This window comes from Sander lucioperca, chromosome 16, assembly GCF_008315115.2.
Source record: "Sander lucioperca isolate FBNREF2018 chromosome 16, SLUC_FBN_1.2, whole genome shotgun sequence".
Taxonomy (NCBI): domain Eukaryota; kingdom Metazoa; phylum Chordata; class Actinopteri; order Perciformes; family Percidae; genus Sander; species Sander lucioperca.
The window spans coordinates 18279901-18298284 of record NC_050188.1 but is presented as its reverse complement, the minus strand read 5'-3'; the positions used below and the strand labels follow the sequence as shown (position 1 = coordinate 18298284).

The following is an 18384-nucleotide window of genomic DNA, read 5'->3' as shown; positions in this document are numbered from 1 at the left end:
AATCGTTTGACAGCCCTAGTAATTTTCCTTGGCCAGTCTCTGACCATTTTTGTGTCTTCTTCAGTTTCTCTCTCCGTACTCAAAGTAAGTGTTCAGAGCATGCTTAGAGTGCTTACCTGACATACTTAGTCTCAATACTACTTTTGCTCCCCTTGATAATATCACAGACAACCTGAACAGTGTCTTGCTTAACACACTTGACTCTGTCCCACCTCTTATAACCAGGAAACGCACTCGGACGAAAACGCCACCATGGTTCACCGACTACACTCGTGCACTCAAGCAGAACTGCAGAAAACTTGAGCGCAGGCAGTGGTGGAGGTAGTACTGAATCACAGTACTTAAGTAAAAGTACAAATAACCAGAGACATATTTACTTTAGTAAAAGTATAAGTACTATACCATTTTAAATGGTAATATGCAAATAAGAAAAAAAGTTGGTTAGTTGGTTAGTTTGCACCTTGGTCAGTGAGGGCACTGTGTCTAGCGACCTGTGATTTACAGGGTGGTTCAGTTATTTTGATGCTGAGCTCCGACAGTATCCATACTGTCCACTACCACAAGGACTGGCTTTTAAAAAAAAGTTCCTATCCTAACCAGCATAAAACGGAAGTATGTTGTTAGAATCGGAATGCGGTTGGTTTTATTCATAGATGTATTTTAAGACGGTTTTATTTCCTTTAACCATGGGAGCGTAAGCAAATAAAGTGTGTGAAGCAGTGGAAAAGGGGGAGCGGATGTGAAGAGGTCCAGCCAAATAAATAAGATATGAACCCGTCTTATGCAGCCTGGCGGAGAAGTAAAAAACGCTGTGGAGAGAAATACTACAACTATGATTTAAAAACGGGAATAATAAAAAACAAACATTTTCATTTTCAATGGAGGCTGTATTACTGAGGGTCAGGGGCGCTGCGCCCAGGCTCTGGAGCACCGAAGCCGGCTTGGAAGCCGATGAAGGATTGGCGGTGCCCCATATCTATGGCAACCAAACTTCACTGGTGAGACAAACGTGTGACGGTCAGGAAGACGTTTTGACAGGGGGAAAAACTGATCAGAAAATGTAACAAAAATATAACGGAACGTTGTAGAAATGTAGTGGAGTAGAAAGTATAGATAGTTGCTGCAAAACGTAACAAAGTAAAAGTCAAAAGTATGCACTATTGATTCTACTTAAGTAAAGTACAGATATGTGAAAATATGAGTAAAATGTACTTAAGTACAGTAACTAAATATTTGTACTTCGTTACATTCCACCACTGAGAGCAGGTGGCGCAAATCTAAACATGCGACTTCTCACGTAACTGAGAGTTTTAGGACAAATAAAATCGGCTCAACACTAATAAAAATAATCCACGGTTTCTGTTTGACACTGTGGCTAAACTCACTAAAACTACAACCTGCATACTAGATCCATTACCATCTAACCTTTTTAAAGAGCTATTTCCTGTTTTACGTAGATATATTCTTAATATATAAAACCACTGTTATTAAACCGATGTTTAAAAAAACAAATACTGACCCACAAGTTCAACAATTACAGGCCAATCTCTAATCTACCTTTTCTGTTAAAGAGCTGACTTTAAGGTTCTTTTTTAACATGTAAGGCCCTGCATGGACTTGCACCACCTTATTTATCTGAGCTTATTACACCATATACACTGGCACACACTCTCCATACCCTTGATGCTGGTCTTTGGTCATTCTCCTAGTAAACAAAAAATCTGTTGGTTGTAGAGCATTCTCCTACCGTGCCCCTCATCTTTGGAATGGCCTCCCACTAAATGTTAAAGAAGCTCACACAGTTGACATTTTTAAATCTAGATTGAAGACCTACCTCTACTCATTATACTACAGCCAACCATAACGCACCATCCTTTCCTCGTCCTTCACAAACAAGCCTTTACACTTATTCTGTTATGTTGCTGGTTTTGAATTGTTTATTATTACTCCTGTAATGTTGTTCAATTGTTTTGTTGCTGTCTGTTATTTCTGTGTTCCTTTAACTGTAAAGTGCACTGAGCCCACGTTTAATGGTGATTTTTCACTTTAAATACAATTCAATTGATTGATTGATTTAGGTTTTAGACGATGATGGGTGCACAAAACAGGAGAGTAACATATTTGTCACTTACTCAATGTTATACAAAATATAGCCTAGTTTTTACTCTGTGTTTTTGCAGTATACATTTTGGCATGAGTGGTATGCTAAACGTTCACACTCACGTCTAGGCTTCTGGATTTTCCCAAAACCTTTCCCAGCCTTAGCAAACCCCTTCAAAACAAACTAAATCAATGGTCCCCACGTATAAAGACACACACACACACTACCTCACAAAGAGTCACTTATTCATAAAAATCTCCGCACCTCTTAGTGTCACCGCTCATCTCGTCTAAAGAGCCTTTCAGAATGAGAACAACAATGCCAACTCTCGCAGTGTGTTCTGGTTTGGTGCCAGCCGTTACCCCGTGATGAATACACCTGCCATTCAAGTCCACTCACTGGTCTTTCTTCTCTGGCGCTCACACAATAAAACAGCCTCAAATGCCCTCAACAAGGTTTGAGAGTGCGTTTCTTTGTGGAATATGTGAACATTAGACTGATCAGTATTCTGAGCTGCGATTTGGCAAGAGCAAATAAACAAAAGACACACACACACACACACACACACACACACACACACACACACACACACTTGTGAGGACACTCATTGACATAATACATTTCTTATATCCTTACCCTAACCATCACAGCTAGATGCCCCAACCCTTACCCTAACCTAGACCTAATTTTAACCTGAACCTTAAGAAAGGTTAAAAAGGTTAGTAAAGGGGGACCAGCATGAGAGAGCATGTCGGTCAGTGCACGAGGAATGAGAAAGTGTCTAGGAAGACACAGGAACGTCTCGACGGACCACTTCGGCCTGACTGATGGAGGTTAGCTGAGTTAACAATGCTGCTAGCGTACCAATCTACTAGCAAGTTTACTGCTGGCAGACCACTATTTGCTGTGGGAGTTTTTTTTTTATTGTTGTTGTTGCTTCTGTTCTCCCTACTCTCTCTACATCTCACTCTCATTGTCAGTCTTTCATACAAATGTATATTGATTGTAAAATAAACCTTTCCTCTACCCATTAAGCATACTGACGAGGTAAGTTCTTACTGATTTATTTTATCATTAAAAACTTTTCCTCTTTTATGAAGTTTGCAGCAATCACAAAAGAAGAGACGGAGATGAGAAGAAGCAGGTAAGTTAGAGAAGATTTTTGTTTTAAAACAATGAAAATGTGCAAAATAGACTGCAACTCAATATCAGGAATATTGCTCATTGTGTCAGCCTCACTCTCTCCTTTTATAGTCAAACACACACACACACACACTGCATTTCACTATCTTTGAGGTGACCCGTCATTGACATAATGCATTCCCTAGCCCCTTAACCTAACCTTAACCATCACAACTAAATGCCTAAGCTTAACCCTTACCCTCACCCTAACCATAACCTAATTCTAATCCTAAAACCAAGTCTTAGCCCTCAAACAGCCCTTTAAACTTGTGGGGTCCAGCATTTTGGCCCCACAAAGCTGGTCGGACCCCACAAGTATACTGTATTCCCGTTTTTTGGACCCCACGAATGTAGTTAAACAAGAACACACACACACACACACACACACACACCTGAGTGTGTATTGGTGTGTAAAAAAACAAAACAGCATCAGCTCGCAGTGCATATTAAGAATAGGAGCCCTTATTCTTAATGCCTGTATAAATTAGCCTTACCATGGCAACAGCAGACAAAATGAGATGAAGTGTGTTACGTAAAACAACGGTTGTGAGCCAACAGCCAAGAAGTAGGACACACGCCCTCGTGTTACAGGGCCGAGGCTTTTAAAGCACCCATCCTTCATTTGGAAAAAAGCGGGTTTTTTTTTATATATTCAGATCTTTTACAGATGCTGCTTTAAATGTCATTAAAAGCGTCCTTAAACTGCCTTTCATTGTCCCTTCCTTTCTAATTTAGTTTCTTTGCATTTAATGTGGCAGGAAGTCCAGATTAAAATAGGAAGAAAATAAAGAATAAAGTTGAGGAGAGATTTGAAAGGAGAAAAGTGTATAAAAAGAGGCAGCAGTCTGGTTACAAGATACAAACAATCAGACCTCTGTTGAAACAGAACAAATACAAGAGATTATAGTGATGATATACCGTTTACATCACTGGAAATGGACTAACATGTTCCAACACGACCTGTTGGTTGCAAGCGTGTGCCTGAAAGCTGCTCAGTTATTCCTTGATCAGTGTGTCTGTGTGAACTGGTTCAGTGAGAAGGGTAACTGCTGGTGCGGCTCCAAACTGGGATAAAACTGGCTGCAGGCTGCCATCCTTGAGTAAAATCATATTACAGTGATTCTTTCTGTCTTTTTCATTTCCTGTAATCCTGTTCAAACCTGAAAACAAGAGTGAGGAAACCTGACAGAGCTTTGTTTTGTTTTACATGAGCAAAGCGGCTTGTTTTGGACCTTTCAAGAGTCTCAAACACATTAAAAAAGAAACTAAGGTAGCTTCAATTTGGTCTACTAAGCATGCTCATATTAAACTCATTAAACACCAGTGCATGTAAATCAAAAGTTTCCTCAGTTAAGATTTAAGACTTGCAGCAAGACATCCTTAAATTTGAACGCTTTACAGATTAGACTGTCTACATAATTCCATGCTTGCATAACTTGCATAAGATTAATTTTAAAATGAAGGGCAAGGCAGTGAAATGTTTTAATCCCACTTTCATCACGTGTCCCATTAACCTGTTGACCATTTTGGAAAGAACATGTTTTAAATCCAAAGTTCCCTGCAGGTAAATTGTACGACATTGACAAATATGCCTGCAGATAATGCAAATTTATGCGTGCGAATTTCGCCGGACAACACCATTTTGTAAACCAATGCCATACTAAGAAATACACTGAGACTTCTGTGGAGCTGATAGTCTTAATTAGATTTGTATCAACTCATTTGGCAATGGCATGAATGTAACGGAAGTTCATTAATATAAAATAGTTGCGCACTATAGGTTTAAATGACAATGTGTACATTAAAAGGTGTTGCTTGTAGTGATGAACCCACATACAATTATCACCCAACTCTACAGGTCCTCAGGTCTACTGAGCTTTTTAGCAACTTTCAGCTCATTGTTTTGGTTTTCAGACCTGCGACTTAACTGTTTTGGTTCACTCTCAACTGTGTTGTCAGCAGGCAGCTGTTCAGGGATAACGCTCTACAAATCCACTGCTGGTGAACATAGCGGACCATCTAGCTGCTAAAGAGCCAAATACACACACAGAGGAAGATGTTGTAAATAACTTGACCTGTTGACAGTCAGGAATTCACCAAAAGCTAGAGAATAGAGACCCTGTTATGGCTGCAGTCACCTGTACTCTGTCACCTCTAGGATGACAAATAACTAAAGACTCACAAGATTGCAGTTCCAGCAATCCCATTACACAGACAAAACACACAAAAGAAACAATGGGTAGTACAGATATTTCAACACGTCCTGTGTGATGCAGCTATGGAGCGATGACACCTCAGGTACAAAAAGAATCAATAGCTTGGTCAATAGTCATCCCTACAGATGTGAGCAATGCCTCTTTGTAACAGTCATTTTGAATGGCCACAATGGTGGAACATTCCGGAAGGAACTCAAACGTTCACAACAATGAACGGACACATGGTGGTAAAGACAAAGTAACTGATGACCTATTTCACAAGTCAAAGTTTTACAGTCAAATTACAAGTTACAGTTTGAAAGAATTAGATTTTGTTCATTTATGCTTCACGCTGCGTATCAGGACCTTATCTAGCCAAAACTAATCAAGCTGCCTGAAATCCTTACCCAAATAATCCAAATCTTCTGATCTCAGACATCCTCCCATGGCGAATGACTTACCAAAAAACAAACAAGAGACAGTGCCAGCTCCATCACATGAAAGTCGAGATAGGTCAGAATTGTTGCCATCAAGCTGCAGAAATACACACACGCAAACATGAAATCTGACATTTAATTTTCAGATATAGGTTTTAGAGATCAGGTGGGTATTTTAGGGCAGTGTTGGAATTATGTGTCTCCTCAATCAGTACACATAATTAGTATACTATATATTTTTCTTTTGAGCCACCGTGTTTAACAAGAACCAAAGCTTGTTTCTGTCAACCTTGATATTTCCCCAGCGTTCAAAGGCAGTTTTTGCTCTTTACACCCGTGTGTGTGTGTGTGTGTGTGTGTGTGTGTGTGTGTGTGTGTGTGTGTGTGTGTCTAAATACATTCACATTTCCCCACATTTCGTTAAGTTGCCATTATAGTCACTTCATTCTAATAATAGGTCATCAGTGTCCTGGTGGGGCAGTGCATGCAGGAAGAATTAAGGCCAGGATATAAAGTGGCATTTAAATGTACAGATGACTAGATTAACTGAGGCGTGTCCGGACTGAAGTTACAGTCAGGCAGCTGCTGCTGACATTTCAGCAGCGAAAAGCAGCGCGTAATCACTTGGGAGAACTGTAAGCCATACGGATAAATGCACAATGATGATGTGAAAAGATGAATGGGCTCAAATATTATTTTTTATGAAATTTAGTGCATTATTAGACAGTGTAGTAGAAATCAGCTGAGAGACAGGAGCTTAAGATAAAAGCATGTGTCTGTTGCCGACTTGAGTATCGACATACTGACAACAAAGACTATAAATGCTGCAGCCAAATGAAGTAGTGCTATGACATCATCACCAGGAACTCTGATAACACTGCACATCCACATCCACCATGCCATCACCAGGATGATCCACTCAGTACCAGTGCTGCTTTGCAGGGATTATAAACAATAAAACAATAATAATACATCAAATCAAATGCAGATGTCAAGATTTTGGTTTATATTTGAAAGCCTGTGGACTAGTTTGTTCTCATTTAGATCCATCTAAGTGACTCCAGGCAGCGACCCCATAACACAACATGCAGCTTCTGAACACAGCATTTTTGGCTACAGGGATTTCCAGGAGATGTGGATTACACTTTTACCAAAGCCTTTGCTGCTGAACTTGTATGACCATGAAAGGCTGGAGATGGAGCACACTTACACTTATTGAAAGTCTCACAGACTCAGGGTCATATTTATGATGGTTAGTTCATTGGAGAGCAACCTAAAGGAGAACTCTATTGATTGTACACAACAGTCTGTTTACAGGTCTTAGGGAGTACTACTGCATATGTGAGCAGCGTAAAGTCTAATACATTTCTCAAGTGATGTCACTTGAGTCAGCGTCGGTTAGGTCTGAAGACCACAAGTTTGAAAATAAAAAAAAATCTAGATCGGCATTGGGGGTAATGTAGGTTGTAACAGGAAAAGAGAATACATGGAAGAAAGAAGACCATGTCTCTGGTTCTGCTTCACTGATTTTGATCCTTTTTCTTTAAACTGTCCATCGTGAGTCCAACAATGTTCTCAAACGTCTTCTAGCTGCACTGCAAATATTGATGTCACATTGTCTACGTAGCTATTACACCAACAAACTGGAAAATTAGCTCTGATAAATGTCTGACTGACATTAGCATTCTCCTGCATTTGGGCCAGCATGAGAAACAGTTTCCCACTTGCTTTTCTTCTTTGAATAGTCTATTATGTGTGACTCTGACTGAAGGTAACAACCTATGTTGCGAGGCTGGAATGCATTTACCATAACAGGATTTCGCCGGTTATTTCAGCTCCATTTGTTATTTTTAGCAGGAAAAGAAATACAACATTCTTTTCACTGATAGCTGCTACTGTGATAATACAAGCTCAGAGTGTTGTAGGCCTACAGCTATGTGTGAATTAGCCAACCATGGGAAACCAGCCAGCTATTGTCACAATTCAGAATGGAAAGGTGGCCTGTGAGGTGGGCTCCTGAGTTTCACATCTTTGAATTCAAGAAACAGTCATTTATGCTACAATTGTATAAATCATGTATATGACAGCAGCCAAACAAATGTACTATATCCTACATCCAGGATCCACATGCTTCATGTCTTTTGTTTTTAACGCTTTTTGCTTAAGTCTATTTCACAGAACAGCCTTAAATGCACACTCTCCCTCACCAGCAATGCATTAAACACTGTGGGTGTGATTTACAAACAGAAGTCACTGTGGATTTATGCCCCACTCATTCCTCCTGCAGCCTTGACTAAGCCATTACCATAATGTTAACAACTGAATAACAATTTACCAACGGCTGGGCAAAAAGAAAAATACACAGTAAATCAAGAAATAATGACAAAAACAAATGACAAAAGAGACAGTTCCACATGTTCCTGAAAAGAGCTCCCCCTGGCAGAGAAATACACTAGAGGGGATAATTATTCCTCTCTTCCCTAACCTGTGGTTTCAATGTTGTTTTTTTTTCATTTCAACTAACTGTGGAGATGTCACGCTGTTTGGGGTAAAGACACAGCAGGGAAACAGGGATCGAGGAGATATGAAGTGCATTTTGAGGCTCTGCTACAATGGCCACTTGCAGAGCATTATACTGTAAACTAAACAAATTAAACATCGAAGTTGTACACAAACATGAGCACCCTCACTACTTACATTTTCAAACAATTAGTGTTGATTATTTTGATTTTAGAAGTAGTTCTATAGAGAGTTGTGACGAATAAGAGAAAATGAAACAGCAAAAACAAACAGAAAAACAAGGATGATTCAGACACTGACTGTTAAAACATGCAAGTCTGTACATCTGTGGGCGATGCTACAGATAAGAAGTTATACAGACACTGATACATTTCATCCATTGCACCGTTTAAAAAGCTGATCATAACGTAACCTCATTCACCCGCCTACCTACTAACCCCAGCCTCTCTACACACACAGCTGTTCACATACATTGGTAGCACACATCTGGCCCCGCTGAGTTCTCCTGTATGGATTACTGCTATTCTTTATTCTATTTTTTTATGGCTTGTGTCAGCTTTTATCTGCAGTGTAAGACCGAGACCGAGCAGGAAAGATGAGAGGGAGAAAAGGGAGGACATGCAGAAAAGGTCAAGAGACACTCAAAAACACACAGTGTTCCCAGTGTGCTGTAGCCTATTGAGCATAAGTGCATACTTGGGACGTGCAGCTGAATCAAATAAAGTGTGATTTATCAATTCAGATCATAATAATCACACTAAACCACTCATGAATATAATTAGGGCTCAGGTGAATCATGTGCAACATAATCCAAGTCTTTGGTAGCCAAACAAATAATTTTTTGCTCCAACAGTCTTATATCTTCATGAGTATCCCCTGTGTTTTTCTCAGTGCTATCACCAATAATTGTAAAAAGTGGAGATGGATAACTTTCCGCTTAGTGGCCTTACAAATTTGAAATGCTGTTTTTACAGCACAACTGAATTTTAAATGTGACCTTTTCCTCTACAACACAGCGGTAAAAAAGACATAAAAAAACTCAATCTTTCAGTCCGATGTGACATTTAGTGATCCCACGCCAGTTAAAAAAACCCAAAGAGATTCAGAAAGGGTCAAATAGGGAAACGCTCTTAATACTTGCTTTTGAGAAGCTGCAACCTACAAATGTTTTACAATATCAACTTAAATGGGTAGGCCATGTCAAGGACTTAGTATTGATCATCCAAAAAGTTGGGGGACTTGTGAGAGAAGATTAAAACAAAACAAGTGTCCAATCAAAGTAGCATAGGCAAGATATAATGACTTTTAGTCTAGAGTCTAGGTCAAACACCAAGGGCTGGATCCTACAATTCCTATAATGCAACTTGATTTGTCATTTGACCCTTGCTGCCTGTAAATGCTCACGTTATTCAAACTCAATACCTCAAGTTTGTCACCAAGGCTTTCTATTAAAAAACTTGTTGTCTCCATTATCCAACCCACACATGTAACGCTTAGGTAGACTAATTTTCTGGCTGATCAACTTATCAATTCAGCACTGACCATATCTACTGTGTTTCCAGCTACAACAGTGACATGTCTGGGTTATGCTCTGACCAACGATATATTGTGTTGCAGCAGGAGAGGCAGAAAAGAGAAAACGTCATCCTAACAATGACTCGCCTCAAGGCGAAGGAGCAATGTCATCCCTCCGCCCCTTCCCTCCTCTTTAATTTATTTGACATCACACAGCTGTGTGTCACGGCAAATCCGAGGCAGCTGGGTAACGGTAACACCCACTTCCCCGGTGCCTCCGAGAACTCAACTTTGTGACAGAAGAAACCACTCACAAAAGGCGCAAAAAGTCTTGTCTCAAAAAGCTGCAAAGGTGTCTGGGAGTAAATGTGATCACAGCGTTGTGTATACTGGGTAAGATGAAGAGTCAAAAACAAAATCTGCACAAACGGCGAGGAAGAACAGTGAGAGGCAACAGATGTAACAACTAAACAAGCAGAAGAGACAGGGGGCTGGGAAAAAAGTACAGCACTGATTGTTGCTGAGAGATCCATCACAATGTTGACAGTACATGTACAACTTATTACAAGTAACTATGAAGACAACTGTCAGGACAGCTGGCACTGGATGTGTCACACCAAAATTGTATCTGCATGTTGTTCTCATGCTGGCAAACAAACAAACAGACATAAAACCATCATAACACACAGATGTGTACCAATAGTGTCTTTTCCAGCTGCTGGATGCTGCAGAGGGAGCGCACCAAATACCAAAACAGAAAGATTATCAGCTTAAGACTCTAAAACGCTTATGGCAATCATAGCGCTGCTCCAGCTCCCAGCTGCTCCAGCCAGAGGTGTGTGTGTGTGTGTGTGTGTGAGTATGTGTGTGTGTGTGACAAATATCATGTGTCACACATAATGTATAGTGTAGCATGTGCCATGTGGTGCATTTCTGTCCCCTCATAGCATGGCCAAACAGTTTGGAGGAGAGGATTAAAGGGCAACACACACACACACACACACACACACACACACACACACACACACACACACACACCAGGGGAAGGGGTGAGGATGGGTTCAACAACCCCCTTCCATAAATTCTCTGTCTGTATCCAGGAGGAGAGTAGAGGAAGGGGGGATGGACAGATGGGAAGGGACTGTAAGAACTAGAAACACATGGAGGAAGGGTGGGGGGGGGGTAAGTGATGGAAAAAATAAAATAATAAAAGATGGAAAACCCAAGGGTGGACATTCACATTGACGGATGCCCCCCACACACGCACATAGGGCTGGGCACTAATTAGTCCATTAGCAGCACAAAATTGTTCAGGTTATCATTTTTCATACATCACTGCCTCTTATTCATGCTTTGAGCAGAGAAAAAAATACACAAACATGTACGCACTTTGCACAAACATGCATTTGTATATATGTGTGTGTTGTCTGGATATGACTTTCATGTGATATACTAACTGTCAGTGGGCTATACATATTCTTTCCTCACTCTCATTCACAGGAATTGTCTGAGGCATAGATTGTGGTTAAGCAGCCCTGCCCTCAGTAACCCTTCTACAGGCCCAAGCTATTGTATCTTCGCTCACTGATACACAGCTGAGGGTACTGGTTGTATAAGAAGCAGAGGGCCTGTGAAGACAGCTGAGCAGATGCAATATTTACTTTTCTATTCTTTCATTTCATCTCACACCTAGAAAAACAAGATAACAGTCTACATCCACGCTAGCAGCTCTGTGAGGCAGTAAGATTTGAGCTGAATGTTAAGGTTGGCATGGTAACATGCTAAGTGACAATGCCAACATGTTGATGTTTAGCCGGTATATTGTTTACAATGTTTAGTGTTTGTTTAAACCTTAGTTTAACTTCAGTGTTAGCATGCTAACACGTGCTTTCTCTGGGGACCATGATTGTCTGTACAAAATGTTATGTCCATCCATCCAATAGTTAAGATATTCAAGTCTGGACCAAAGGGGTTCTTCATCTCTTCTCTTCTCTCACCTTGCTCTGTTCCCATCTCACCTCCACTCCTCATTCTTCATTCTTCCCAGCTTATTGTTTCCACAGTCCCAGTCAACCCTCCACTCCCTGCGTCTGCCCCTCCCTCCACATACATCTTAACCCCAGAGTAACAACCACAACCCACCTATTTGACACCAGAAATTCCCAACACACATAAAATACCTCCCACCTCCTCTGAGGAGGCTGTGATTGTTGAGTCATGAGTGTAGGACATGTTGAGACAGGCGAGCAAGGCCAGACCACCATCTTAAGCCCAGATAACCCTTGACTCAGAGCAGTAGGGGCAGCCTCTTTATCAGACTGGTGTCACTAAACCACAGTCTAAATGGAGGTTTGTCACAATTAACTCCACACATCATGAATCACTTTGCCCCAACAGACTTGCTCCAAACAAGAGGTGTAAAAAATTGAGACCTAACTCCGTTTCTAAAATAATACTAGTTTGTATGCACTGTGACAGACATATCAAAACAACTGTCTGCTATTTATGTAAAAAGAATGACCCATTTTTTTCCAAAGGGAACCTTAAAGTTTCATCAGAGAACCACAACAAAATCAACTTCTTGCCAGTTATATCAGAGCAGCTTCCCAGATGAAGAACAGGGGTTGAGTTAAATTTGGAAGTCTGGATCATGGAAACTCAGCAGGAGATTTTACTTCATTATTTAAGTTCATTGTATCATTGAACTCTCACAGTGCATCCAGAGCATAGAAAACCTCCAATTTCTCTCCCCTTCCCAATGGAGCACTTTAACATTCAGCAGCCTACACGCCTTATGAAATAACTATCAGCTGTGAAAACTTTAAGGAGGCACTCCTCCTGTAAGAATGCAAGGCCTATATTTCCCTACAAAAACCACACATATGCTCACAGATGGAAAGACACACACACACACACACACAGAGGTAGGCTGTTCTTGAGAAAAAGGAAAAGGTCAAGTGCCCCGTGTGTGAGATGTCAATAGACTTTTAAGCACTAAAGTCTTCATCATGGCTGCTAGCACAATGCACTTTCAGGTCATAGTTCTCCTCCTTCCTTTGCTTCGTTATTTACATAACCTTCATAATCTGCTTCTATTGAATTAGCTGTGTGAGACAGCCATTGAGACTACTCTAGAATAATGAAGCTAAACGAAAAGTCAGAGGATCACCGAAGTCATTAGGATTCATCATCTGGAAACTCTCTGTATACAATTTCACACCGATCAATCCAATAGTTGTTGAGATATTTCACTCTGGACCAAAGTGGTGGACTGACCAGCATGGCTAAAAATATCTCTAAACTATAAGTCTGAACAGAAGACAGTTTCTAGCCAAAAACCTATAACAGTTGATCACATTAACCAAGGCATACAATATCACCAAGTAAAACATAAGCCGGCTGGGGTAAAGTAGAGAGAAGGTGAGGGGAGTCTGAGAACATACGCTGGTCTTGCATCCCTTCAGCCTGTCTCGGCTTGGCACAAACGCTACCCCCTCGTCTCCAGCCCCCTTCAAACAGCTTAGCCATGGCCCAAACAGGCTGGCAGGGAAGCAAAGCACTTCCACTTAACCATATCAAAGTCAGTCTGGCGCTGCACTGAAAGAGCATTTAGCTCAGAAAAAAAAAACTTTTTTTTCAGAAACAGCATGAGCAGCCAGGGGGAAAGCTTTGCTGCAAGCTGCATGTTTATTTGGGTGAATGTTTCCTGTTTTTTTGGGGGGTTTTGTTTAAGTGTATTGGAACTGGCTGAGAATTTAGGACTTATAGCCTAACACACATTGTTGCTTTTGATCAACTTGGAGGAAATGCAGCTGAAAGATAACCATCAGCTCAGTTGGCAAACTTTTAAAAATGAGGGGATTTTAAAATATCAAGGAATTCGCACTTGCCTCTAGGTAGGTAGGGTGTTTTTAAAGCCCAGAATGAAAAGAGATTTGCAGACCATCTGGCAGGTAGAAAGCTTCTAACAACTGGAGATATCTCCTGACAGAACAGTTTAGGCTGCTCACTTTGCAGACAGACACTTTCTCTTCAGTTCTGCTGCTCTGGTTCAGCTGGCAGATCCACTGTGGGTGATATCAACGTGCAATACGTGACAAAAGGCTGATACCCTTTGACCTCTATCCTCAACAAACCTGGAGGGGTATTTTTTAAAACCACTTACCTGATTCTCCCACATTTAACTTTTACAGTCATCAGTAATGAAGTACACACCCACATGCACGGATACACACATGCTAACAGAAGCTTCACGATGTTTTCCCCAATTTAAACATGTTTCACGTGCCTCCAGGAAAACACAAAGCGACCTCAGGGCCAGACATTACGCACAACACATCTGTCAAAAGGACTGAGTGACAGATCACGCAAAAAACACATTTGCTTTGGAAATACTCCAAAACCACTTTAATTCTCATTATTAAAACAATAAATCTCAACCTATATTTTCAGAAAAGCATCCCCAAAACCAAAATATATCAGGCTAATATTACTGACTGATCCTGTGCACTATCCAGAGATATAGCCTTGCCTACAGTATATGTCACGAAAACTTGACTTAAAAATTAAAATATCGGTGGTTTATGCTCCAATGAATGGCCTCTTAGGAGAACTCTGTTCACGCATCGCTGTGATCCACTAACCTACTGCCCCGGAGAACAAGCTTCACCCCCACAGTTGAGAGAAATGAGTTGTTTTCTGAATGAGCGCACGTCTTCACATCACACAAGCCCTTGTTATTGACCGTTAATGAAGCAGCACTGGACACTGCTTTAACTTACCTCTGCAAAACTTCACGAGTGGCTCTCAGTGGCGTCTCTGCCCGTCTACCTGCGCCTCTCCATCCATGCGTAAATTATAAGAAAAAGTGCGCTTTCTACGCAGATGTGTTTCTGCTGTTCGAGATGTAAATTTAAAAAAAAAATCTCCACAAGAATGAACAAATGAGCGATGGATGATCGACGTTTGTTCCCCGATGAGACTCGATGCAGCGGCCGTCCAGAGCAAACACTGAGCCCCCTCACACATTCCAGTTTGTTTGCGGCGCTCCGCCTGAACAACGGCGAGCCAATCAGAAGCGGAGGATGTCACAGGGAGGGCGGGGTCAGTCTGGTTTGTGCCCAAAGCTCCCTTGTGTGTGTGTGTGTGTGTGTGTGTGTGTGTGTGTGTGTGTGTGTGTGTGTGTGTGTGTGTGTGTGTGTGGTGGGGTTGCACGTGCGTGTGGGTATAGGTGCGCGCGCCTTGAAAGCATGAATCAAGCTTGGAGTAGGCTATGGCCTTTCTCTTTGGCCCCTTTGTCTGTCTGTCTGTCTCTTCAAATCAATTCAAATCAGAGGAGCTTCATTCGTATGAATTTTGGTGTAGCAATACTGCCAACGATAGATTACGTTACAGATAAACAAGAAAATAAAAAAAATAATTTATTAAAAGTGAATAAAACCAGAAGAAAATGAAGATCTTAGACATACAGTTCTTATGGATGTAATGTCTCTTTCTCCCTATGTATTGGTCTTTGACAAGCAGAAACTATTGTGGTCATGAGTGTAAGCACACACCAGGGCCTGCAGGACGAATCCATGCCTGAGCATCAGATTTAACCAGCGGTCACCTTATGAACTGTCTCGAACAATTGTCTTTGCCCTTGTACTCTGGACAGCAGCAGAGCCATTTTTTGGGGAAAGAAAGAGAGAGAGAGAGAGAGAGAGAGAGAGAGAGAGAGAGAGAGAGAAGCTGATACCTTTTCAGCCTTGTGGGTTTAAGTTTAGACCTTTCATGTTCACTTGGATGTTAAACCAAACCTTTGCACAAGTACAGTAGAACCTGCCTCATTCTGCAGCGTTTTACCAGTGCTGTGTCCTTGTAAATGTATTGACAGGTTGTGAAATGGATGGTGTGATTATCTGTGATTACACGCCTTAACAATGGGGGCTTTTTCAAAATTACCTTTCCAATCTGTTTGCCTCAAGTGGGTTTGCAGCGTTTGCTCTTTCTCTGGACAAATTGAATTACATGGAAGGGAACCATGAAAAACACAAACACCTCTATCTTTAGGAGCTACAAACTGCGTGAAACACACAGATGCTGCTATTTGAGGGCCAAAGGAAAAATAATTTCTGCTGGACAACTTGGTTTTATGTAAAGTGACTTGACTTTAGGTTCTCCTGCCAGCATAATTGCCCTCCATAAGTGGATATGCTGTTCCGCTGAGTCCATACAAATCCAATTCAGCTCGCCCTTCCAAGAAGCAAAGGGAGCAGAAAATGGCTTGTCCCTTTTAATCCATCAGTTTGGTATTAGTAGAGGAAGGGATTTCATAATGACTCGTTGGTATGATCAATTTTAAAGGGGAGGTAAAAGGGATTTGTCACCTCTGATCCTTCTTTGTGTGAGTACAGATATGGCAAGAAAATTAACGTTGCGGTTTCAATTTCGTAAGAAATCATGTCTGTTCATCTTCTGTTCTTTTAAGGGGCCTTTTCCTTCCTCATCGTCCGTTAAAGCAAAAGAAGTAGCAGCAGCAGCTCCACATGTTCTGCTGTTAGTGAGCTCTCCCACCTCACTGCCAAATCTATTCAGTCACACACCTCAACCAAACAAAGCTCATACCAGTCCTTTTCTGCCCCAGTTTCTTTCTCTAACTTAAATGTTCTTTGGAAAAACATACTTGAAATGTAATGTCAAACATTACTTTCTAAAAACTGTAAAACCACACTCAGCTTGCATCCTACTTTCCTCTGTACATGTTCAAATGAAATGCTGGGTAGAACACATTCATATGCCGCTCAGCTACCCCTAACACACACACACACACACACACACACACACACACACACACACACACACACACACACACACACACACACACACACACACACACACAGACACACCCCTCTCTCTTCCTCCAAGTCTCTCAGCTGCTGAACAGCTCAGCCTGTAATTATGGCTGTCATCAACAGCCCCTGACTAGTGGCTATATTTACTAAAGAACCAGTGAGCACAAACACACACATGCAAAGAGAAGACCATACACTTACACCTGCAACCACACATACACACACATGCACACAGACACATAACCAGCTATTTATAGTCAAAATCAAATTAAAATTACAGCAACAGGTATTTCAGCATTGGGCTAATCTGCATCATTGGCTCTAATCCTCTCAAGAATTTTCTCAGGAAGCAGAAAATTCACTCTGGCTCACATACAGTGTCACTGCATTTTTTTGTTTATTCAAGATTATAACTTTAATTAAAAACTAAACTACATAACAACAATATGTGTTGGAAATTCTATATTCTTATTGTAACAGAAAATCACAGTACAGTGCTCTAACCAAGAACACTGTGGCAAATTGTTTAACAATCACCTGTCACAATAAATAACATCTGAAACTTCCAAATGATCAAGATCCCCTCAGAACCAATGTTTTCTTTTCTTAAGACACAGTGGATAAAAAAGACTGAGAGGATTGCTTCACAAAATAAACAGAGTTTGTAAGGATTTTCACTGCTTTTCTCCCTCCATCTCTGATGTGGTCCAGCTCACTCACTTTCGAACAGACCCTCACTGATTTATACTGCACTTAAAACAGACTTTTTTAAAGCTAAAATACACTTATTTTGGTCGCAAGACTTTATCGAAATGTATACTGTGTGCCATTTCCAGAATATTCGTGACCCTCAGTCAAACCCACTCAGATCTGTTTACTGCTCTCTCACTGTATAAACCATAACTGTAGACCATTGGGTATGTAAACATGATGTACCTAGGTATGTGTACCCATTTATAAATCCATGCATACGCAGAAGGTATGAATAAAACCAAAACCCACTGACCTCCCAGCAGAGAAGTTTCTTTCCTTCTGTACCAGCCACAACTGCTGTTGGTCACCACCATCAATCTCCTGCTCTGCATGTAGCGAGGCATTGAAACACCTTCTGTCACTCACTACCACCAATTATTCTCTGTTATATAGTTAAGCATTTATGTCCTTCATCCATAATCGTACTACTTTTCTTTATTTATCCCTTTAAACATTGCCTTCGTCTCTGCCTGACAACATCTGACCACTAAACCAGGATGAGTCAGAAAGGCCACATGACTGGAGGGCAGGAAGGTCAAGGCAAAAGGATGTACAGGCACAGCTGACGGTGTGTGTCTGTGTGTGTCTGTGTGTGTGTGTGTGTGTGTGTGTGTGTGTGTGTGTGTGTGCGTGCATGCATGCGTGTGTGTGTGTGTGTGTGTGTGTGTGTGTGTGTCAGAGTGAGAGTGTGGCACTAAAATGTCAGAAGAAAATGCTGCCTCCTCTCAGGTTACTAGCCCTGTTTAAGATGACTCATTGTTGGACTTCACTAACTGTTAATGCCCAACTTGAATCTAAGTAAAATTCTGACATTGAGAACTCAACTTTAGTTTCTGTTTGCAGCGGAA

At 41.1% G+C, this 18384-nt stretch overlaps 1 protein-coding gene across 6 annotated transcripts in view; it reads right to left on the bottom strand.

Moving 5' to 3' along the window:
- Nucleotides 1–18384, bottom strand: part of ripor2 (RHO family interacting cell polarization regulator 2) — a 69427-nt gene that overhangs the window by 37103 nt on the left and 13940 nt on the right. Inside the window, exon 1 of one of the 6 annotated variants that reach the window (XM_035993142.1) lies at nt 14732–14995. The exons of the other annotated variants lie outside the window; for them this stretch is intronic. The gene's annotated coding sequence lies outside the window, so the exon portion shown is untranslated. Of the gene's footprint in view, nt 1–14731; nt 14996–18384 lie in introns of those variants that run through there. 6 annotated transcript variants of the gene reach the window in all.